This window comes from Adiantum capillus-veneris, chromosome 22, assembly GCF_014529385.1.
Source record: "Adiantum capillus-veneris isolate H3 chromosome 22, ASM1452938v2, whole genome shotgun sequence".
NCBI lineage: Eukaryota > Viridiplantae > Streptophyta > Polypodiopsida > Polypodiales > Pteridaceae > Adiantum > Adiantum capillus-veneris.
Window position 1 is genome coordinate 80,120,511 of NC_140952.1, and position 25,562 is coordinate 80,146,072.

Below are 25,562 nucleotides of genomic sequence, written 5' to 3' on the forward strand. Positions count from 1 at the left end.
ATTTTGATGGGAATTCCGATGATCATGCTGTGTGCAACCGGAGGATATGCATCTATGCTAAGTGAGTGGGCATGCACGGTCTACGAATAGACTCACAAAAGTGCCAGATCACTACTAATCTAAACTGATTGAACTGACTGAACCCTGCTGTGGTGTAGCTTGTCCACGGACACATAGGGTTGGGATGTGTCACGTGACACCAAGCCTCACGTATGTCATGTTCTCGTGGGTCACCGAAAGAAGACACATAAGGATCCTAGAGCTTCCTACACCAGACATGTTTGAGCCTATGAGAGATTTGCTTTCTGATACTTGAGTATGTACAGTGATGTAAAATTGTATAACTCCATTTCATATAAAGTTCGTCCTCACTTGCAAAATCATATGATGCATTTCTTAATATTGGCTCTTGTGATACAGGTTTTTAAGAAAACAACTACAACTTGGCAGCCAACAAGGTCTGTACATTCCAAAATCTATGTTCCTTGAAGATAAACAATACGTTTCAATGAATAGAAAACTCTTCCTACAACATGCTTATTCTTTGTCCTAACTTGCAGCTATTTGATCTGTTCAAAAGTAACGCAACAAGCACTTCATCTGCAACAAGCAACGACGGCTCATCAAACTATCCTACCTCCGGCTAGATGAGAATGGCAAATTTAGCAGGGGAGCATCCACATTCATACATAAAACCATGACACAATACTCGCATGTCCGCAGCTAGATCAACTCAATGAAGCAGATATTGAAGCAAAACAGTGACAAACAGGTCAGGTTCGCAATCGGATTGCAGAAAGAAATACTCAACAAACTCGAGTTGCAATACGACGAAACAGCGGGAAGACTACACGACGGAGAGGCTCTGCAATTGCTACAGCCTACATACAAAGACAAAGGGCATTTCATTGTTTACCATCGAAATGTTTCACTTTGGCTTCAACATAGAGCTCGACAAACTCGTCGACCTTGACAGGAAAAACGGCGACATGATATTAAACAAAATTAGGGTCGAGATGGGACTCGAAGAAAATGAACCAATATTAACAGACGAGCATTTCACTTGGCACTTCGATCAAGAGTTGTTCAACAAACGCTTCGGAGAAACAACATACCCGTTCAGAAAAAGAAAAGAATCAACAGGTAAACATTGCATCCACTCCTTAAGTATAAGAACTATTTACAGCTATGTGCATTTCTAAATCAGAACACAAATAACACTTGCTTATGAAGTGCAGGGATGTATCGCAGATATAAAAATCGAAATGGAGGACAATACTCAAGCAACTCAGACACAGGAGGAGACATCATCGGAGATGCCAGCATCAAAGAGGCAGGCGATAGACAAGGAAATCAACTATATAGTCTACTCGACAACCTACACAAAAAATGGAAGAAGATACATAGGCGTGACAAAGAACTACGACGCGAGGAGAAAGGCACACACGAGAAAACCACCCAAAAAAAATGAGAAAAGACTTCGCAGCATACGAGCCGTTCACTGATAATTTTAGGTTCGATGTTTTGCATACGACAAATAGCAAAAGTATAGCTGTAGCATTAGAAAAAAAGGAGATCATAGCTGAGCAAGCAACTTCAACAGAGGGATATAATAATTTGATACGTCATCCTCCTAATTGTCCAAAGTACTATTGTTTGAAGTATCACAAAAAAATATAGTAGGTAATGTATATTCCCTTTTGACTTATTTCCTTACAACGCAAGAATTCATTTTGGTAGTTTCGAGGATCTGTCTGTGCTTCATTTCCATATTACTCTCTCTCTATCTCTCTCTCAATCAATTGATTGCATTTCCAATCAATATAATGTTATTTTAATGCCCTCTTCTAATTGATGAGGTACATAATGTCTCTGCTCGCACACTACTCTCTCTCTCTCTCTCTCTCTCTCTCTCTCTCATTGTATGAATAAATCCTCAATCATTGTCAATACCAAGTTACTCTCATTCTCAGCTTGTAGATTTTTATTTATGTGGTTAGTTATGTCAAAGGTTCATACTAGTTGTCATTGTGAAGGCCGTGGAAAGGTGACAGCCGTGGGCGCTAAAAACGCCGTCGATCAGCTCGCGGCCTCTCGCTAAGTTTTGTTTTTCTCCTTGTCTGTGTTGAAGGCTTTTCCGCTAGAGCTCCAGTGAGTTTCTGTGTGTTTGGCTCTGCTATGGCAAGTTGAAGCTCTATTTCTACAGGTACGTGCAGGGACACTGCTTATTTCCTTTGTTCTAAAGTCCCGCAAAACTAATTCCCATAGAATATTGGAATTTTGGGCTGAAGCTTGTACATAAGCATAACTAGAAGAATCCTTATAAGGTGGAAAGGTATGCAGTGTATTGTGCGTAAGGTATTTTCTTCTATACACGTAGTATGAACTTTAAGGTACGTATTAGTATGTAGCATGACAAAAAAAATCAGAATATATGTCAACACTTGGATACAAAATACTAGAGCTATACCCATTGCCTCGGATGTGATTTGAGGTGTCACAATGATTTTAGCTCCTCACAACCAGTGGTCAGGAATAATCAATTTCAAAATTCCCCTTAAGATAGATTCAAAGAGGAAATTTTTCTCCTTCTCCCCCTCTCTTCAACCAGCTTATTTGGTTTCTCAACCGGATCAAGGCTAAGCTAGGCACACTTTTCTTGAACATTGCTCACAACTTATAAGAGTCACATAACACTATGGAGCATACAACAAAGAAGAAGCTGAAGCCAACCCACCCAAATTGCAACAATACAAGCAGCTCCTCTAGCAATAGTGGCGCTTGACCCAAGGAAAACTGTTATGTCCCTAGACATTAGGATGGACGTTAGGGTTTGTAGTGCAATTATACCTTTAGGTTAGAGTGGTTATACTTATGAGAGTCCTACAAATAGGTCCAAGGACACTGCACTTGAACTATAGGCCCTTGATTGTGCTTGCTTATAACACCTAGGCTAGGGTGTGGGTTGGATGTATAGGACTCTAGTCTTTAAGTTGTGGTGCTAGCTCTAAGGAGCTGCAAGGTGCAAAACTTGAGGGTAAATTGGTCGAGACTTTATGTGAGTCAAAATTCTTTATATTTGCCTTTGGCTTGTGTCATGTCATGTGTTCATATAGGATCCTAGGAGAGCACTTTCATTGGTAAAAAAAAGTATGTTGCTATTTCAAGTGGCAGATCGACATACTCAAAATTACTGTAAGGGTGCAGGCCATACTTGCCGGGCACCGTCCATTACTAACCTTATTCATGTAACAATTCAAAAAGAATAAGGGGCTGTGGATTATTATCCACTCCGAGCTCCACCCACACTACTGTGCTCCCACCTTTGCACTCGCACTCACGCACGCTTCCGCTCGCCTCACAAGTGGTATTAGAGCCACAACGGTTCCTCCCGGCTCTGACGGCGGCGCGTGCACAAGCTCCGTTTTGAGCTACATAGTGAGCTTTTGAGCTTTGTGGAAGCTTCGACACTCTGCAGAGAACAAGTCCTTGGAATTTTGAAACAACTGTGTGAAGCAAATAAAAGCAATCAGTAGCGCTGAAAGCAACCATAGCGTTGGAAAATTTGGTAACGATGGCAAATAACAAAAGCATAGCGTTGGTGAACTTATCAGAACGTTGGTGATTTGCTTTCTCTCTTGCAGGCATCGTTGGCTACTATAAACAACACTATCTGAACCGGAAAGTAGCGTTAGTTTTTTTTCTCTTTCTGCTCCTTTCCAGAAACGCTACAGAGAGAGAGAGAGAGAGAGAGAGAGAGAGAGAGAGAGAGAGAGAGAGAGAGAGAGAGAGAGAGAGAGAGAGAGAGAGAGAGAGAGAGAGAGAGAGAGCGTGTGGGTATCTCCGGCTTCTCCGATTTTGACTCCGACCTCTCCGATTACAACTCCGGCTTTCTCGATTTTGACATCGACACACATAGTGTGTGTGTGCATCCGGTTTTTGTTCTTTACGACTCTAGATTTCAGACATCAGCATCATCCTCTCTAGTTTTGACATCTCCGACATCGACATGACTCTCAGATACAGAAAGAGATTGGATGTATGGTTTTTTTGTGGATTGTTGATGGACACCTGTGGATACTGCCCGATTCCACGATTCCCTTTGCGAGACAGACATTTGCTCAATCAATGGCACATAGAGAGCAGCTACTTTCTGTGCTAGTGGTCTCTCGAGAGACGCGATTTCCTGAGCACATTGCTAAGAGGCGTAGATTCGGCATCGACACTACAAGTGGAGTTAGCATTGGAGATCCGATCGTAGATCGTTTTTTTGGTCGAGATGTAGCTTTCTGCATCGACATTACATGTGGAGTTTTCTACAGGTTTCATAGGTTACAGGTATAGATTACAGGTATAGTTTCAGTGGGAGTTTTGCATATCAAAATAATGTGTTTTTGACAACACATGCGTACTGCTGTGAGCTCTTTTGAGAGCGTATCTCCGCAGGGACTTTGCATGCAACAGTTCTTGGCACCTGTTTGTGCGTGATTACTCATGTACGTTGAGTTGCGGTTACTGCCTATGTATGTTGTCTGTGGAGGAGATTTGGCGTGATTTTTGGCAGTTACCTGACCGTTTGTGATACTCTGACTGGAAGAGCCCTTTCTGAGATTGTGGTTAGACTTGAGTCTGCTTAGCCTTTGGAGGGTCGTTTGCGTGAGGTTTCCTTGAGCTTGGATGTTCTCGAATGTTGAGACACTTTCGGTGATACAAGTTGCTGAAGTACTCCTCTTTTGGTATCCTCGCCATGGGCTATGTATCTGGTCGGACATTTTTGCTTTTGATGCCGAGTTGGCAGTCACACAACAGTTTGTTTGAGCACTTTATGTCGGGCTTATGCCCAATGGTTGCATTTGTCAGTTTATGCGTTGATTTTTGTCTTGTCGGGTTTGAGATTTTGCTCCCCATACAGAGGAGGCTTTGCTGGATTTTTCCCGCGAGTCGACCATATACGTTCTTGGTACACTTGATTGCTTACAACCAGTGATTCTGCTGTATTTTGTCTTGAGTTTCTACTCCTATTTTAGGGGAAACTCTATCAAAATTCTCCCATCAATTTTGCCATAAATCTTTGGTCACATTCTCTTGAGTTATGGCTGGTAGTAGTGCTTCAGAAAGGGAAAACTACTACATAAAGAAGTTTAATGGCACAAACTTTACGATTTGGAAGCAACGTATGCTTGATGTCTTGGTCAACAAGGGCCTGACAGCACCATTGAAAGAGCGTAGAGAGAATGCTTACACTGATGATCAATGGGAAGAGTTGTGATCATATCTTGGCGAGACCATATTCTTCACGATTATGGACAAGACTATAGCATTAGAGCTTTGAGACTCTCTGTGTGTAGCTTGGGATGGCAAAAGTGCTTCTAACAAAGTTGTCTTGATGACTTATGCGTTTGAATATGAAAGAAGGCAGCAGCGTTAGTGCACACTTGAATGAGTTCAATAGCACCTTTTCTCAGCTGACATCAAAAGGTTTGAATTTTGATGATGAAATGAAGGCCATTTTCTTGCTATGCTCTTTGCCTTCTTCTTGAGATACGTTCAATAATGCGGTTAGTAACTCCGCACTAGGCGGTAAACTGAAGTTCAGTGATGTTACTAGTGCATTGCTCATTGAGGAGATTAGACGTCAGTCTCTCAATAGCGGTGGGCATGGAGATGCATATATGATAAGTGGCCATAATCGCCATAAGCAAAGAGGTGGGCATAGTCACAGCCGCGGTCGTTCACAGGATCGTAAGGATCGCTAGAATCGTAGCAACAGTCGAGGTCGCGACTTGAGAAATGTAGAATGCTATCATTGCAGTAAGAAAGGCCGTTTAAAGAATACTTGCCGTGTTATTCAGTGTGAAAAGAGCAAGGCTATTGTGAAGTCTGACGCTCCTAAGAACAATGTAAAGATAGAGGAGATCAATGTGGTTGGATCTCCACCTCCAAAGGTTGTGCTTGACGTGCAGCAGCCGTCAGATGTTCTTGTTTTTATTGCCGATTTGAGTCCAGATGCGTTATTGGCTCTTGACGAGTGTTATGCACAAAATTGGATCATTGATTCAGGTGCCAGTTTCCATGTTACTCCCCATAGGGAATGGTTCTCCACATATACTGACTGCTATGCATGGTTCAGTCAAGCTTGGAGATTCCTATCAGCTTGATATATGCGGTATGAGAGATGTCAAGTTATGCATGATAAATGGCACTGAATTTATACTTCGTGGAGTCAGACAGGTTCCTAAACTGACTAAGAGTCTAGTGTCAGTTGGTAAGCTTGATGCTCTAGGCTATACTATTGTTTTTGGCAATGGTTCTTTGATGGTGCGTAAAGCAAATTTGGTTGTCATAAAAGGTCAAAAATGTGGTTCATTGTACTCTTTATATGTCTCTTCAATCAAAGAGAGTTCTATCTATGTAGCCGAGCAACCTTCCACTGAGTTGTGGTATAGCCGGCTAGTCCATATGTCCTACTAGTCTACTCCCCTCCTGCATAGGGTCTTTAAGTGTGGCCCAGTACTACTTGTCTTCGTGGGATCTTGCCTTGCTCAACTGTAACAGACTTGGACATTCCAAGTCAAGAATCTACCGCGACACCACAAATAGTCACTTCAAAACAGTTCACAGTTCACAATTGATTCGACATTGGCTCGGCGGAGTTCCGTGCCTAGAGATATTGGTCCCAAAGACTGGTGCCTCTTTCGGTATTCTTTTTGTATTAATCTGTGTTCAAAGTACAAGAGAGTAGGCAGGCGCTTACTCTCAGACTCTGCGTCCAGATGCTCCGAGTTGTGAGGCCCTGCCCACATATTTAAATGATTACAAGGGATGCTAAAAGCAGTGCTAGGTGCAACGGAATGAATGTTTGCGCTTTGCTCAAGATGAGTGCTCTGAACTGTGCTCAAGGTTCCTTTTGTCCTTATGGAAGGTAGAGCCTTCGGTTCTTAATGAGAGAATGCTATGATCACAAACAAAGTGAATAGATATTGTGCGTGCAAGTGTATGAGACTGAGAGATAGAGAGAGAAGAGAGATACGACACCAGAGACGTTGTAAAACCCTCCTCCGAAGGCCCCACTCTCGTCGGCGAGAGTGGTCTACTTATGATTGCACAATCTGGTACAAATGGAATGCATGAGACTGATGCAAGGCTAGGCTATGTTGACGATGACGACGGTGATGACGAAGTCGACCTAAGGGCTGAAATCTGCAATCTTTTACTGCTGTCCAAAAACGCTATGGGCTGAAATCTGCGATTAGTCCAAAACGCTGATTTGGAGGGCTGTTTTCTGTGGTCCTTTGACGCTGAAAATCTGCAGGTTTAGGGCTGAAAACTGAGGTTCTTCATGGCTGAAAACTGATGATCTTTATGGGGCTGAATCTGCTACTTCTTGTGGGCTGAATCTGCAAGTCTTCTATTGCTGAAATCCAAAATGCTAGAGACCGAGGTTGACCAAAAACGCTAGCTGATCTTGCATTTCCAAAAACGTTGGGCATGTGAAAAACGCCAGGCATGTGATGGTCTTTCCGGCGACGATCTGATGCAAAAAACGCCAAGGGCTTGGCTTTCCGGCGATGAATGTTGTTGAAAACGCTAGGGATAGGAATTTGCTGCTTGGAGAAAACGCCAAGGCTTGGAGGGAATCCACCAAGGTTCTGCTGAAAAGTTGCCTGTTGAGCAAGGTGCTCCTGCTGTCTCTTCTGCCAAATAGTGCTAGCTCTAGTTTGCTTATATACAAACTTAGCAAAATTGCCCTATCTACTTTTGTTGGGAAGTCACTTAAATTAATAAGTGAAAAATGTCAAAAATAGGGAAAATAGGCTAAATGCATTGGAAAAATCCCCTAACTGATTCTAATGGATTTTGATGGGAATATTGATGATCATGGTGTGTGCAACCAGAGGATATGTATCTATGCTAAGTGACTAGGCATGCACGGTCTACGAATAGACTCACAAAAAGTGCCAGATCACTTCTAATCTAGACTGACTGGATTGACTGAACCCTTGTCGTATTGTAGCTTGTCCAGGGACACATAGGTTTGGATGTGTCACGTGACATCCCCTCCTTTTCAAAGTGAGGTACTGGTACCGAACTGTATGGCGTCGAGGGAGATCGCCAATAGCATCCGGAATCCTGGAAGGGACTCGTCGCCCAGCCCACTCTGATGTGTGGGTCGTGCGGTACTTGAACTTCATAAAGGTCTGCAAAGCTTGCTTCTTTGGGCTGCGCTGAAAGCAACACAAAGTCTTCTGTGGCTCCTTCGATGCTTCAACTTCGTCTATAATCCTGCTTCTTTTCTCTTCAAGAATCTTTATGGCTGAAAATTCCTGAAACCACTTCCAACACAAAAACATGAACATACCCATTCCATGTAAAGTGAGTGGAAAAAATCTTGTCTTCTTCAAAGACTGTGCATACAATGTAGATGAACAAATAGACGGAGTGCTAAACCGTTCACCACATGCACGCAAACAATGAGATCGAATCTTTCTCTTATGATCTAGAGCAATAAAATGTGGCAATTCACAATGGAAATGCCCATGCTTGGTGCTCATACTTTCATGTGCTCGTTCTACAAATGTGTCATGCCAAGGAAGAGACATGGAATGTGACTTCCTTGAATGCATACTTTTCAGCTTTTCATGAAAAATCCGCATACATTTGTGCTCATCCATGAGAGAAACGTGTTCAACATACAATATGTCATGCCTAGGAAAAGGGATCACATAACGATGCTGACTAAAATACAGGAAACGATCACGAATGAAACATTCGAACAATGCGTGCGTATCAATCATGTGAACACATAATACTTCCTGTGAGGGTTCTCTGGACCTAGGCTCGAGAGCCAAGATCGATCCTTCGTGATTGGTCGAATCGTCCTGTGGGGGTTCTTTGGACCTTGACTCGAAAGCCAAGATCGGTTCTTCGTGATTGATCGAATCTACAACAAGGTTAGCTTCGCTAGAAAAAGCATCCACTAACACATCATCCTTGTGAACAATCACATCATCTTCATGCAACTCATCATGCTCGTGAGAAATCACATCTTGATCATGCAAATCATCATGCTTGTGAGAAATCACATCTTGATCATGCAAATCATCATGCTTGTCATTGTCAACCAAATCATCATGCAAATCATTGTCATTCAAATCATCATGCTTCTCACAATCATGCAAATCCTGTGTGTCATGCTTTGGAGAAGAAGAGATTGAGAGAGTCCTTTCCGCAAATCTCTTGTATCTGTGCCTGAACTTGAGAATAGAGTCGTCAGAACTCTTTGTTGTGTTGGTCGCTCTTTTCTTTGAGGGCTTTGTTCTCGCGATCAAATTCTGCTGGTCTTTCGTTGTTCTCGCGATCAAATTTGGCTTGTCTTTCTTTGGCTTCCAAGCGTGCTTGCTCGCTCTCATGTGCTATGACTGCCATTCTTTCTTGGTACTTACGCTCGATGGCTGCGATTCTTTCTTTGCTTTCTAACTTCCTGTCCATCATCCTCTTGTCAAAAGCCTCCATAGGAGTTAGTGCAATCCTTGACGTAGATGGGGACGGGGGAGGGTCGGAAAAACCTCCTGGTGGGGAAAATTCTTCTTCGCCTCTCTCATGCTCATCACCTCCAAGCGAAGTATCCATTCCGCTTCGAGTGATGACCATCCTGAAGTCGTGGGTTCTTGGGTTCTTAAGTTCACGAGGAACTTGGGTTCTTGCGGGTCTTGGGTTCTTGAGGGTCTTGAGGCTCTTGAGGTTTTCTTTTGCTTGCAAACCGTGTTTGAGAAGGATCTTCTCTTCACCCGAGTTCTACTACTTACAGTCCCCCAGAGTTTCTGCGGGCGCACCCCTTGGCGGCCTTGCGCTCACACCAAGGTTGCTTTTTCCCACCTCACGTCGAGTGCCCGGCCGCTAAGTGCACGGTCCGCTCTCAATAAGTGAAAAGAGACACAAGGGGAGGCTGGACAAGCCCTTCTTTCCTGGGATTCCTGTCACTCTTCAAAAAACACGATTAGGAATCGACACGCCCAAGCGAACTTGGGTTCGTGCGACCGCAACAAGCAAAAAAAATTCTTGTGGTTCTTTCCTTGAGTGATACAAAACACTGCCAAAGTTGTGATACCAATGTTAGGTGTAGCGGAATGATTGTTTGCGCTTTGCTCAAGATGAGTGCTCCGAACTGTGCTCAAGGTTTCTTTTGTCCTTATGGAAGGTAGAGCCTTCCGTTCTTAATGAGAGAATGCTATGATCACAAACAAAGTGAATGGATATTGTGCGTGCAAGTGTATGAGACTGAGAGATAGAGAGAGAAGAGAGATACGACACCAGAGACGTTGTAAAACCCTCCTCCGAAGGCCCCACTCTCGTCGGCGAGAGTGGTCTACTTATGATTGCACAATGTGGTACAAATGGAATGCATGAGACTGATGCAAGTCTAAGCTATGTCGACGATGACGACGGTGATGACGAAGTCGACCTAAGGGCTGACATCTGCAATCTTTCTACTGCTGTCTTAAAACGCTATGGGCTGAAATCTGCGATTAGTCCAAAACGCTGATTTGGGAGGCTGTTTTCTGTGGTCCTTTGACGTTGAAAACCTGCAGGTTTAGGGCTGAAAACTGAGGTTCTTCATGGCTGAAAACTGATGATCTTTACGGGGCTGAATCTGCTACTTCTTGTGGGCTGAATCTGCAAGTCTTCTATTGCTGAAATCCAAAACGCTAGAGACTGAGGTTGACCAAAAACGCTAGCTGATCTTGCATTTCCAAAAACGCTGGGCATGTGAAAAACGCCAGGCATGTAATGGTCTTTCCGACGACGATCTGATGCAAAAAACGCCAAGGGCTTGGCTTTTCGGCGATGAATGCTGTTGAAAACGCTAGGGATAGGAATCTGCTGCTTGGAGAAAACGCCAAGGCTTGGAGGGAATCCGCCAAGGTTCTGCTGAGAAGTTGCCTGTTGAGCAAGGTGCTCCTGCTGCCTCTTCTGCCAAATAGTACTAGCTCTAGTTTGCTTATATACAAACTTAGCAAAATTGTCCTACCTACTTTTGTTGGGAAGTCACTTAAATTAATAAGTGAAAAATGTCAAAAATAGGAAACATAGGCTAAATGCACTGGAAAAATCCCCTAATTGATTCTAATGGATTCTGATGGGAATACTGATGATCATGCTGTGTGCAACTAGAGGATATGCATCTATGCTAAGTGACTGGGCATGCACGGTCTACGAATAGACTCACAAAAAGTGCCAGATCACTTCTTATCTAGACTGACTGGACTGATTGAACCCTTGTCGTGCTGTAGCTTGTCCACGGACACATAGGGTTGGATGTGTCACGTGACAAGCAGAGCCCAAAAGTTGAAAATCAAAAGCTTTTAAAATAAAGCAGAAGAGGTTTCTGTCTCTCAAGCTCTCTCTCTTGAGCCAAAAATAAAGCAAGAGCCTCTCTCTCTAGTTGCGTAGCAAAATAAAGCAAGAACTGCCCAAAAGCTACGCTGTAAACAGTGCCACGTCAACATGTACAGAATTCCGTGAAAAGCGCCGCAATTTTTGGCCTGTCCGTATGAAACTTGCCACATCAGCAATTCATGTCTCCGGGGGCTGTCCATGCAGGAGGTTTGTGTGTACCGTGCAGCCACGTTACCAGATTGTGACATCAACCAACGCATAGACGTCCCTTGGGGCGAGCTCTTCACCTCTTGTCACATGCACATGACTCTGTGTGCCATGTGGACATGCTTCATCGACTTTTTGTACATATCTCTAGATAGAAGTGTCTAGAATCCTAGGAGGATTAGTATCGGCAATTTTGTGAGCCTGTTCGCAGGACCAGCATGTCCGAACGAGTCCATTAGATTAGGTTTTCCAATTTTGGAACCCTCTTGCATAAATGGTTTGTACAAATGTTTTGACAAATGTCGTTACACACACACACACACACACATCATGTAGGCTTGGGAACATAGACAAGCATTAACCTCTTACTCAACAAGTCTTTCTACACTAAAATACAGTGGGCATATTCCTTGCGTCAATCGAATTCCCGGGTCGGCAAATGTGTGACAGTTTCACTCCAAAACCTCGCCCTCGTCAAGTTTATTAATAAGTCATTTTATTATTTATTTTTTAAAACTTTGACTGAAGTTTTTCCCTACCTAATGATGAGCGCGCGGCGGTGTGTGCAAGTGAAAGAGCGCGCGAGGAAGTGCAGTGTGTGTGCAGAGAGGGGAGGCGAAGGCCAGCAGGAGAGGAAGCGCTAGCAGAAGAGAGAGGGCTCACGTTTTTGGGAAAAACTCAATAAGTGAGTTTTGGGTTTTCCCACTTTTATTATAAGTGACCTTTAAAAAATGTGTCCAGGTTCATAGACAAAGTATAAAAATGTACAAAAAGGGGTTATTTAGGCCTTTAACCCAACAACCTCCCACTTAAAGGCATAAATGGCGCCTTTAAGCTACGTGACTCCCACCATCTCTATGCATAGATGATGTTGTGCTTTGGGTAAGCACTTAGTGAGAGCATCGGCTGGATTTTGTGATGTATGGACCTTAACCATTGTAATAAGGCCATCCTCAAGCACTTCTCGTATGAAGTGATACCGCACATCAATATGCTTTGTGCGTGCATGAAACATGGCGTTCTTTGCTAGACATATGGCACTCTGGCTATCACAACCAAGCATAGGTGCCTTGGCAGGCAAACCAAACTCACTGCATAGGCGTGCTAACCAAATAGCTTCTTTGAAAGCCTCAGTGGCTGAAATATATTCAGCCTCTGTCATAGACAATGCAACAATCTTTTGCAATCTAGAACACCATGAAACAGCACCTCCTGCAAGAGTAAATACATAGCCACTTGTGGATTTCCGTGTATCCACATCACTAGCCATGTCAGAGTCACAAAATCCCTTCAACTCCATTGGTCCTTTACCATAGCAGAGGCATTTGTTTTTAGTCCCTTTCAAGTACCTCATAATGGACTTCACTGCATCCCAATGCAACCTGCTTGGATTAGCCATAAACCGGCTCACAACTCCCACTGCATGGGCTATGTCAGGCCTAGTAGCAACCATAGCATACATAAGTGAACCACAAGCTGAAGCATAAGGCACACTTTGCATGTCATTGGCTTCTTCCTTTGACTTGGGACAATCATCCTTGGAGATTTTAACATATGGCTGTAATGGCACACCAAGAGGCTTTGCTTTAGCCATGTTAAATCTGTCCAGCACCTTTTCAATGTACTTTTCTTGCGACAAATACAATAGGCGCTTGTCTCTTTGCCGTGTAACACGCACTCCAAGTATATGTTCAGCTGTCCCAAGGTCTTTCATTGAAAACGCAGATTTCAGCTGCCCTTTAAGAGCATCAACAGTGCTTCTTTTCTTTGCAGCTATCAACATATCGTCTACATAGAGCACAAGAATGATAGGGCTGCCATCCTCATCATGTTTGGTATACAAACAATGGTCTGCATGGCTTCTTTTGTAACCATGTTTAAGCATGAAGAGATTAAACTTCTTGTACCACTGTCTACATGATTGTTTCAGCCCATACAAGCTTCTATTGAGCATACATACCAAATGTTTCTTGCCAGGGATAACAAAACCCTCGGGTTGCTTCATGTAAAGCTTTTCTTCCACATCACCATGCAAGAAAGCGGTATGTACATCCATTTGGTCCATTTCCAAGTCAAGAGCAGCCACAATGGCAAACAATACACGCAAAGTGGTCATCTTCACAACAGGAGAGAACACTTCCTGAAAGTCTATGCCCTTGGTTTGAACATATCCCTTTGCAACAAGCCTTGCCTTATACTTGGGTTTTGCATCAACAGTCTTGATTTTATACACCCATTTGTTAGGAATAGCCTTCCTTCCTTTGGGCAATTCACCAAATCCCAAGTATGATTAGCATGCAAAGCTTTAATCTCTTCCTGCATAGCAAGCTCCTACTTGTCGCTGTGCTCACGTCTTTGCCTCTTTATACGTAAGAGGCTCTCCCTCATCTGTCAACATAATGTAATGCAAAGAGGGGTCATATCGACTCATAGGCCATCTTTGATGAGTAGACCGCCTCACCCAATGATCCACATTATCCGGCAATGGGTTTACATTAGGTGGCACTACAAAATCATCAACAATGGGCTGCTGTACATCATTTTCAGCATTGTTTCTTGGCTGCAAATGCCCTTCAGGAGCCTCAATTTGCTGTCCAACATCATCTGGCTCAAACACCACTGGATCATCTACATTTTCAGCCATTCGTGGTGCATCCTGAGGGTCAAATATAGGCCTAATAAGTGGCTGGTCATGCTGAAATTTCACCCTTTTATGGTCATTCTTTGAGGCACAATTGTTTTGAAGCAGCCTTGCCTCATTAAAAACATCTCAGCTGCGTATAACCCTTTTGAGCTGAGGTAACCAAATTCTGTAACCCATTTCGCCTTCTTCACCATATCCCATGAAGAGGCCTTTAATGGACTTCGCATCTAGTTTACTCCTCAACTCAGGTCTAACATGCACAAAAGCTTCGCAACCAAAAATGCGTAAGTGATCGTATGAAGCAGGCTTGCCAGACCAAACCTCTTCAGGGATGTCACCTTTCAAAGACACGTGAGGGGATCGATTGCATATATGCACTGCAGTTTTCAAAGCTTCTTCCCAAAATCCATGAGAGAGATTAGCTGTGGACAGCATGCATCTCACCCTCTCACAAAGTGTCCTATTGAATCTTTCAGCCACACCATTAGAAGAGGGGCTGTATGGCACAATAAGCTCCCTCTTAATGCCCAAATTTTCACAAAACTTGTTAAATTCAGCACTTGTGTACTCCCCCCCATTGTTTGTACGCAAGCATTTTAGCTTTCTACCTGTTTGGGTGGTCACAAATGCATGAAATCTCTTAAACGCAACAAAAATTTTCCTAGAATGATCATCAACAAAGGAGACAAAATAACATGCACCACCCATAGACTTAGTAGGCATGCTACATATATCAGAATGTACAAGATCAAGCACACAAGATTTACGAGAGACACCAGAGTAATAAGAACGCTTTACTTGCTTGCCATATTGACATTCATTACAAAAATCAAGCTTTGTGCCTTTAGCATCAAGCTTGTTCAAAGTACAAAGCTTAGAAAGGCCCTTTTGGCTCATATGGCCAAGCCTCTTGTGCCACAACTCCATGTGAGAGTTAATTTCAGCCAATGCAATAAACTTGCCCAACACGGCCTTTCCATGCATGCAGTAAAGTGTCCCTTTCTTTGTGCCCTTTACAATCAGCCTTGAGCCTTTGGTCATTTTCCATGACCCTCTCTCAAACAAGATGCTGTAACCATGCATATCCATCTGACCAACAGAAAGCAGACTCTTCTTGATTCCCGGCACATATCGAACATCATGCAAGACAAGCTCATTTGTGCCATCTATGGAGAGATGCACAGTGCCAATACCCTCAATGGAACATGCATGATTATTTCCAAGGTATACATGGCCACGCTTGCCTGCATCAAAAGTAGAGAAACACTCCTTGATAGGAGTCACATGAAATGAAGCACCGGAATCAACAATCCAAGTCTGGGACAATGCATCATTGACAGTCAACAAAGCATCAATAAGATCACTCTTAGTAATCTGCATGTCCTGTGAATGAACATTTAGAGAGGCATCAAAGTCATAAGCATCATCATCTGACAAAGTGGCACACAATATGTCCTCTACATTTGACAGCTCCTCAATCACAACACTAGAAGCCACATTGGCCTTCTCTTTGTCCTTTGAGCTATCTTGTGCATCTGTCTTGACTTCGTTCTTCTCTTTCTTTTTGTCTCCACCATTCTTTTTCCTTTCTAGCTCAGCTTTATAGTACCTGCAATCGGGTTTCTTGTGACCCTTCCTACCACATTGATAGCAAGTCACATCACCCTTGCCTTTGCTTGCATTTCCCCTTTCTTGACTCTTACTCTTACTCCTTTGTGCATAAGCATTCTTCTTTTCTGTCCTGCCTCTAACCATGTTGGCAGAGCTGCCTCCCTCTCCACTTGCTTTCCTCCTGATTTCTTCATTCAAGATAGAATCCCTAACACCATCAAAGGTCAAATTGGGGTTATTGGACAACGAAACCACCAAAGTTTCCCACGACTCAGGTAAGGTCATAAGCAAGAAGATAGCTTTTAGCTTATCATCAAAAGGGGGCAAGCCAGAATCCTGAAACTGCGACAAAGTACCTGCGAACAATGACAAGTGCTCTGCCGCGCTCTTGGACTTATCTAGTTGCATGCCGATAAGTTTTCACATCAAGTTCACCTGGTTGACAGGCGTTGTATTTTCATACATTCCCTTTAACTTCTCCCACACATCAAAAGCAGTCGTGAGACCTTTCACATCAATGACGGTCTCATCGGTCATGGCCATTTTAATGTATGTAACGGCCTTCCTGTTCATGCTAACCCATGCTTCATCCGTCATATTCTGTGGCTTCACCTGTTCAAGTGCCCCTTCGCAATCCTTAAGAAATAGGATTCCCTGAATCCTGTCTTTCCAAAGATCAAAACGTGTGCCATCGAACCTCTTAATCTCGAAGAGGTTCTTCACATCCGAAGAAGATGAGGCCATAGTTGCATGAAATAAGAGGGATAATACGCTGAATTTTTGAGCAAAATGCGCAAAAATCGGAGTATAGCCTCACAGAGATGTGCACTACAGCTCCAAATGGTCACAGGAGCAATTTGGGGCAAAATAAGTCGATTTGGGCACAGATTTCAATTTCTAAAATTTATGCGCAGGAAATTTCAGCGAGCGAATTTGTGCTCGAAAACAACAAATTTAGTTGTTTTTAGCCTCAGAAGACATACATAAGGCTAATACACAGCCTTTAGAAGCATGTAAGCACAAAAGCCCCAATTTGTAGCATCAAAATTGCATGAAATTGAGCCACAAATGGTCGTACATAGACAAAATTTATCAAACGTGCGTAGATTGCATCAATTTGCACTTTCCCCAATGTAATCGCACCATAAAAACACTTGCAAAAACCTGTGTAAATCTGAAATTTGCTTAAAATACGCGTTTTAGAGCTTGTTTTAGGGCTTGATTTTCGGCAATTTCAGGGTTTTCGGGTAGAGGGGACTTAGCAAAAGTATTCCCACACCTTCATACACTATTTGCAAAACCTGTATTTTCGCTGTTATAACCTGTAATTTCCTATTTTTGACCTAATTTCAGCCTGTTTTAGGTCAATTTGGGTTGCTGGGAGCTCTCTGGTGTCTGGGGACGAGTCCTTTGGCGACGAAATTGCAAAATCTCGCAATAAAGTTGCCCTTCTTGGCTGAAATTCAGCGTTTGCAGGTTTGGAGGCAAACCCTAATCGGGCTCTGATACCAGTTGATGAGCGCGTGGCGGTGTGTGCAAGTGAAAGAGCACGCGAGGAAGTGCAGTGTGTGCAGAGAGGGGAGGCCAAGGCCAGCAGGAGAGGAAGCGCTAGTAGAAGAGAGAGGGCTCACGTTTTTGGAGAAAACTCAATAATTGAGTTTTGGGTTTTCCCACTTTTATTATAAGTGACCTTTAAAAAATGTGTCCAGGTTCAATATGAACCTATATTGAACGTGGACAAAGTATAAAAATGTACAAAAAGGGGTCATTTAGGCATTTAACCCACCACCTAAGCAGTGTTCTTTCCTATAAAAGGAGTAGAAGGCCTAGTGTTTTCCATTAGTTGGAGGAGCTCTTGGAATCAGCCTTGGCGTTTTGCATTTGCAGCCCTAGCATCGTAGATCAGCCCTAGCGTTTCTGCAATTGCAGATCAGCTTGGCATTTTGGCCTCACATCGAGAGCATCAGCCCGGATCAGCAAATGAGCCCAGTGTTTTCAGTTTTCAGCCCCTTTTCTCGCCGGAAGTGCCTTGAATCTGATGACTCTAGCCTCTCCATCGCAGTTTGGACCTTCGACAACCCATTGAGCTTCTTCTTCGCCAATCCCTCGCCGCATCGAGTGCTCCCATTGATGTCCATATTTTGCTCCATCTCCATCAGCGTTTTCAGCCCTGCTTCACGCGTAAGATGTGCTACGTTTTTGCAGCCATATCTGCATTTTTACAGCCAGTCTTCAATCCTTCATTCCTCACGTCGGGAGTGCAAACAGCCTCAGATCTACCCCTTGGTGGCCATCAGCAATCCCGCATAGAGACGGATTCAAAGGTTTATCAAATCGGCCCCGGAGGTCATAGTGACAACCCGAAACCGAAATGGCAAAAACGAAAATAGGAAAACCGGAGTTTCAGAGTTTCGATCGAGGTAGAAACGGTTAAGAAACAAGATTTTTTAATTTATTTACAACACTAATATAATACTTAAAGCAAGAAGCCTAGAAAGATAAGCAAATGATTATATTCTATAGAACTTCAGAATTTATATGACAAAAACTAAGAAGCTTCAACCTACGGTCTACCAATGACCACTTTGAACTTTGTTGGAGGTCTGCAACTTTTTTGGGGAATTTTTTTTTTTCACTCAAGAAACTCCACTTCCTCCGGTCCGAAACTCTCAAGAAATGGAACGGAGTTTCTTGGGACAAGAAACACCGTTTCTTGTCACTACTACGCCGGAGGTGCTTCATTTTGAAGAGTTACCCCGCAGAGAATTTCCCATTCGAGTCAGTAGAGTCTGTGTTGAGGTATTGCATGTGTGTACATTCCATTTACGCAATCAAAAGCAAATACCACATTGGCAACGGTGTGGGGGGCCCTTGAGAGGGTTGGTTGGACCCATTGTCATTCTCCTCTTCTCTCTCTTTCTCCCCCACTACACATCTTTACCTCTCTCATTCTCTCTCTACAAAGAAATAAAAGGAACCATCATTCGTGCTAAGTAGTACACATTCAAGCAAAGAAAGACGTAAAGATTTGTAGAAGTGTTAAGTCTAGATATTCACCATTTCAATTCTGTTGCACCTGACATGCGTATCAGAGCTTTGTGATTTTGCACTAATGCGCTAATCTTTGATTTTTTTTTTCTCTCTAGTGTTTGAGTGTGTGTTGTAGCATTTTGCCCACGGTCGCTTCTCTCACTCAAGCAACTGCAGGACCTGCCATTGCGCATAGGACCGTGCACCTTGAGCGTAGGAAATGCAAACATTGTGTACCGGGGGTTACAGTTCTGGTGCACCTGCGAGAGGGTGTGCGCGCTCGACCACCTCGACATAAGGAAATCCTCGTATGGATATTTGCAGCCATAAATTCTTCGAGACATGACCGATCGCATCATTGAAGACATGCACTGGGAACATGAAGATGATTGCGAGTATCAGGATTTGTTAGTGGCCTATGATGACAAAGGAAGGCGCCATCTAGATCAGCCTATTAGCTTTGGAGTCTTGCATTGTTTGAACAACCATCTCTCCCATCTGCTTGGAGAATTCCATCATTTCAAAATAGGCATTGCATCGTCATTGATATGTACACATCTTTGGCAACATGTCGGGTCCACACCATCTGTATCTTCTTAAAAATCGGTGGCCAGCCTTTGCAGTGGTTGCCTTCAATGGTCCTTTTGTGGTACATCCCAATTGCCTAGCTAAAGAGATCAATTGTGGTGCCTTCATGCTTTCAATGGCTTTACCTTCCTTTTCAAGTATCTCTCGAATTTGGGCTCTTCTCACTTCATTGTGGTGGCTTTTATCACTTGTTCGGTCCAATTTGTCTTCAATGATAGTTTCTGCTTTCTTATATTTTGTAGGAGGAATTCTTCTTGTAAAGAACACCTTGGCTGACCAAGCATCATTTTGATGCTTCCAATAATCTTTGATTTCTTTATATTCACTATCATTTGTCAATGCAGGCCGTCCATAACGATTAGAAGCAATGAAATTGCGCACATCCCTGTATCTTCCGCTGCCACCTTTGACAGTGGGGGGCCCTTCAGAGGGTTGGTTGGGACCCCATCGGGTGTCTCTCTCTCTCTCTCATTCTCTCTCTACAAAGAAAGTAGCACACATTCAAGCAACGAAAGAAGTAAAGATTTATGGAATTGTAAAGTATAGATCTTCATTATTTCAATTCCGTTGCACTTGACACCTCTCCAAGTTCGAGCCTTGCCACCCTTGACCAGAATTATTTTTGCCGAAACAATGGTGCATGGTTGTCAAATCCCCCTCTTCTCCCTGATTAGAGTTTATCTTCTATCCGGTGGTGGCTCCACTATATCAAGGAGCAAATTCGAGAGTGAGGCTGTTTCGTGGTTGTGCCCGACCGTATTTGAGGTAGACGTACCTTTTCCAGCTGTATGAGCCATGCATGTGCCTGCTTGGTCTGGTAGGCTGGACCCTTGTTCCTAGGTTTTCCTGTTAGAGTTTTGGCATCTCAAGTGAACTGCCCAATGCGATCCCATTATTTAGTTTGGCTTTTAGGTATTTATTTTACTTATTTGTCAAAATCTAAGTCTGGGTAGGGTAATTTACTGAGGTTGTTATATAAGCTTCCCCTTGCCTCCATTGTATACAAATTTAGTTATTCATTGCTAAGGTTGATTGGTTCAGGAGACTCTCTCTCTCTCTCTCTCTCTCTCTCTCTCTCTCTCTCTCTCTCTCGCGCGCGCGCGCGCTCACTCCCCTTGGTCTCTACGCTTCCGCATCGTGGGCTTTGACATGGTATCAGAGCTGAGTCGTGCTTGAAGCCCTTGGCGTGGAGGAGCAAAGTGGAGGAGAAGAACCTCATAGCCGGGGTTGCTTTCCCACTCCCTAGTCGCTGCCCATCGCTGCCTCTTGTGTATTAAAACATTGCTGTGCAACGGCGCCAAAAGCACTCCTTGCTAGCGTTTTCAAAATACGCTGTGTTTAAGAGCTCCCTCCCCTCATCAACCGCCCTCTACTCCCTTGGTCCTCCTGCGTTTCAAAATGCTATGAGCTAGGGGTAGCTTGTACATTTGGGCCACAGAGAGGGTTGGGGCGGAAAAGCGGGGTGAGGAGATTGGATCCCAAAGCGGGATGGAAAAGGTCCTTTTGAGGAGCCATTTGGGAGTGGCTTCGTGCCAACCTTGTGGCCATTTCCAAAGTGCTTTGTGGCGATTGAGGAGAAGCACTTTTGGACAAAAGAGAGGGAGGAAGTCTTCGCTTGGAAGCAGGGATTTTTGGAGTTTGGAGCTGAAGAGCGGGACAATGGATTTGGCAGAGCCGTTTGGGAGTAGCAAAGAAGTGGACGTGGCTTGAGAATTTAATCGGATTCATGCGGCCATTTTTTGGGAGTGCGAGAAGGTACCAGATTACGAGATTTTGTAACTTCAACATGGGTCCCTCTTGCTTGAGCGCCCGCGACGACAATGACCAAAACCAACAAGTGGCTATGGATAGCGGATTCACCATCTAGTTAGCGGCCTATGCACCGGCACTTCTCAAGGAAACTGGCAAGTTGTTTGGCTCGAGATTGTGAAGCCAAAAGCAAATGTACGAGCTCGCTAGAGGACAACGACAAAGGCAAGCTTGAAAGGGATGGCAGTACTAGTACTCAGCTAGCTACCTCGATACCCACGAGGTCCGACAACCATTGTTATACATGTGACAAGACTCTTTGTTTGGTTCGGGAGTTTGAAGCCAAAGGAAAAAGCAGGAACTCACAGATAGACAAAGACAAAGGCAAGCTGGACAGAGATTACGATATAAAGATTTGACAGAGGAGATCGGCATGGCACATGTGGCGGCGGCCATAGTGGCCTCGACGTCAAAAGCTAGGTTTAAGCTTCAAATTTCACTTCAAATTTCTAGTTTTGGCAGAGAGGGTCTTAAGAGTTTTGGCATCTCAAGTGAACTGCCCAATGTGATCCCATCATTTAGTTTGGCTTTTAGGTATTTATTTTTACTTATTTGTCAAAGTCTGGGTAGGGCAATTTATTGAGGTTGCTATATAAGCAACCCCTTCCCTCCATTGTACACATTCAGTTATTCATTGCTAAGGTTGATTGGTTCAAGAGACTCTCTCTCTCTCTCTCTCTCTCTCTCTCTCATAACAGGTCTTGAGTTTCAACTCCTTGTCGGCTAGATCTTTAAGGTCTCTTGGGATAGTTTCCTACAACGTTAAAACTCTCTTCTTCTCGGGTGTGTGCGTCTGTGTATGTGTGTGCGCTAATAAAAAGAGGAAAATGGTATAACCTTTCTATCACACAAGTGTGGTAGATTGGTTATGCCATTTCCCTCTTGAATTACAGGTCTTGAGTTCAACTCCTCGTCGGCTAGATCTTTAAGGTCTCTTGGGATAGTTTCCTACGACGTTAAAACTCTCTTCTTCTTCTTCTCTTTTCTCTCTCTCTCTCTCTCTCTATAAATCGTTAAAACTGTGGAGGAGATTACTACTCTATTGACTGAGATCTTGCATGGGGCAACAACAGAGGCATACCCACATACTCGACTAGATCAGAGAAGACGTTCTGGGAGCATACCTCAAAATAGTTGGTATGATGATGAGTGCAGAGAGATGAGAGCTCAAATTCAGCGCGAGCTTGTACTTGGGGTGATCACATATAAACAGTCTCGGATTGCTCTTCGGCGTCTAGTACGACGGAAGAAGCGGGCCTTTTTAGCCCAGTTGGAACATGATTTGTATCAGCTCTTTTTGAGTCGAGATTCAGGGGAGGCCTGGCGTTTCTTCCATGAGCACTCCCCCCCTCCAGTGATTACTTCTCCCGAAATTTGGGGTCAATATGCAGCATCATTATATACAGTACCGGGGCAACCGCCTCTACCAGGCCCCCCATAGCCATGCCCAGACACCAGTACCTTCTTTACCACTGAGATGGTGAAGAAGGCCATTGACAGGATGAAGACTAGGAGAGCATATGATCATGATGGTTTGGTGGCAGAGCACTTATACATGCTAGAGATTTATTGTCAGAGGTTCTTGCGCGGTTGTTTAACCGGGTCATGTGTGAGGGACTGCCCAGGTCTTGGAGTTTATCTACTATTGTACCTCTCTTTAAAGCAGGGGATCCCAAGGTACCAGGGAATTACCGTACTATTATGGTAGGGCACACATTAGCACGGTTGTATGCGTCCATCCTGGAGCAGCAACTGAGTAAATGGGCAGAAAATGAGGGCATACGAGCAGCAGGACAGGTTGGATTCAGGAGGGGTTTCTCCACCTTGGACCATATTCTTACACTCAGAGCCATTATTGAGGAGGGTAGGGCACATGGGAGACGGATGTATCGTTGCTTTGTGGATTTCCGCAAAGCATTCGACATAGTACCGAGAGCCAGATTGATGCGCAGGTTACAAGAGTTGAGAGTGCCCACATAGATCATTTGGGGGATCATGGCTTTATACGGCTCAGTGATTGGCCACATACGCACTCCCGAGGGGATTTCTGACATTGTGCATTCCACTATTGGTGTGAAGCAGGGGTGTCCTCTGTCCCCTACACTATTTGGTATGTATGTAGATGAGGTTTCTGACTACATTGACAGAGAAGGTGACAGAGGTGCTCAGCTAGCAGGGACATGGATCCCTTTGTTACTATATGCTGATGATATTGTGTTGATATCAGAGTCACCAGAGGGCATGCAGAGATAGTTCGATGCATTACACAGCTTTGCGGAGGATAGTAGATTGTCTGTGAACCTTGGTAAAACCAAGGTTATGGTGTTTAACACTACTCCGCAGTGGGTCAGGAGATCGGCACCTACACTCGTATATGGTCAGGACACTGTGGAATACACAGATGCATATACAAATCTTGGGGTGGTATTCTCGGGACCGAGGTTTTCTCTAAGGAGAGCAGCAGAGACTAGACTGTCTAGAGCATATGCAGCACTGGGAGGGCTAGAGAGGATGTGTTCGCAGGTTCAGTTTTAGGAACCACAAACAAAGCTATGGCTCTTTGATACTTTGGTTACTTCAGCTATGCTTTATGGGGTACAGGTGTGGGGACCATATGTGGATCATGACAGGTGGAGGAACATGGAGAGGCCCTTGGTATCTATGATCTCTCGGATGATTAGAGCCAAGTCCTCTATACCACATGCGATTATTCGAGCGGAGCTAGCAGCCCCTCCTATAGAGATTGAGGCTATTACGAGATCAGTGTCCTTTTTGCACAACCTATGGGATACACGTGGAGGCAGATACGCTAGATTGGCTCTGGAGTCTTCTAGACAATTAGCGACGCAGGGAGACACATCATGTTGATATGCGCAGATGACCTCTTGGTTTCAGAGGCATGGTTTCAGCTTACATAGACTGCCTCCTTTTCAGTATTCCCTGGATGCACCTTCACTACAAGTCACACGGACGGAGATCACTAGACTTATTCGTCAGGATCTTATACAGTTGGACACCAAGAGGACATGGGTAGAGCTAGTGCAGGAGTTGGACACGAAGATGGCTTTCTACAAGGAGCATCTTCTCCAACTCTCGGGAGATGGGTTTGTGATTCGTCCGAGCTACATGGACACTCATCTGTCTCATAGTTTGCGATGCGCTATAGGTCAGATTTGCACATCCTCGCACCATTTGGAGATTGAGACGGGCAGATTCAGAGGGATACCACCGGAGAGCAGGATATGTAAATTATGCGGTACAGAGCCAGAGACAGAGTTACGTTACATATGCCACTGCAATGTGTATTATGAGATACGAGGGCGCTTCCATTGCTTATTCAGGGAGGGCTTTGGACCCCTAGATAGAGTCATGAAGTATGAGGATCAGAGATGCCTTGGCTTATATCTACTTGAGCTACAACGGCATAGGGATAGTCTGTTGAGGAAACATGGGATACGACAGTCACAGAGACTGATCACAGATTTCTTTGGATCGGGAAAGCCAGGAGAGCAGCCGCCAGCGCAGAGTTGTGCCCGCGTGCATACCAGAGGCACCCTCATTGACAGGGCGATTGAGCTTGGGAGATCGAGGCGACCACGACCGAGACACAGGAGCACACTTCATCGATGGAGACTTCAGCAGAGGATCAGGGACATCCTAGCACGACATCTGGAGTGTCATTGAGAACTTACTCTACACTTCATTTTCACTGTCACTACTCACTTCTCATTTTTATTTTTTGCATTCAGTACCTTTGTACTTTTGTATTCAGACATTGTACTAGTTTCACCACTTTGTATCAGCTGGTCTCATAGGTCATTTTGGCCTTTTGAAGACGTTAATATATCATATCATATCATATCATCTCTCTCTCTCTCTCTCTCTCTCTCTCTCTCTCTCTCTCTCTCTCTCTCTCTCTCTCTCTCTCTCTCTTTCCCGTGCTCACTCCCCTTGGTCTCTACGCTTCCGCATCGTCGACTTTGACATTTCCGAGGTTAGAGTCTCTTATATGCATGAGGTGAGACCCTTGTTCCTAGATTTTTTGGGGTTAGAGTCTCTTAAACTTGTAGTTTTCCGAGTTTTTTTCTAGCCGGGGACTAGTTTTGGACCCTTGCCGGTTTATCACTTCTCTTAAGTGGTGTGCCATATCTATCTAGGCACCCCCAATTTATTGGGTCGTTGGATATATGGTGAGTCGGGCAACATGGAAGGGTCCCTATATAGGGACCCCCCCCCCCCCCCCCCCGCGACCATTCTAGTTCAGTGCAAATTGCCA

At 44.1% G+C, this 25,562-nt stretch overlaps 1 protein-coding gene across 2 annotated transcripts in view; it reads left to right on the forward strand.

Moving 5' to 3' along the window:
- The window catches only part of COAD (4-phosphopantetheine adenylyltransferase), an 86,962-nt gene that overhangs the window by 19,705 nt on the left and 41,695 nt on the right, over nucleotides 1–25,562 (forward strand). Inside the window, exon 2 of one of the 2 annotated variants that reach the window (XM_086495920.1) lies at nucleotides 421–458. The exons of the other annotated variant lie outside the window; for it this stretch is intronic. The gene's annotated coding sequence lies outside the window, so the exon portion shown is untranslated. The remainder of the gene's footprint in view (nucleotides 1–420; nucleotides 459–25,562) is intronic. 2 annotated transcript variants of the gene reach the window in all.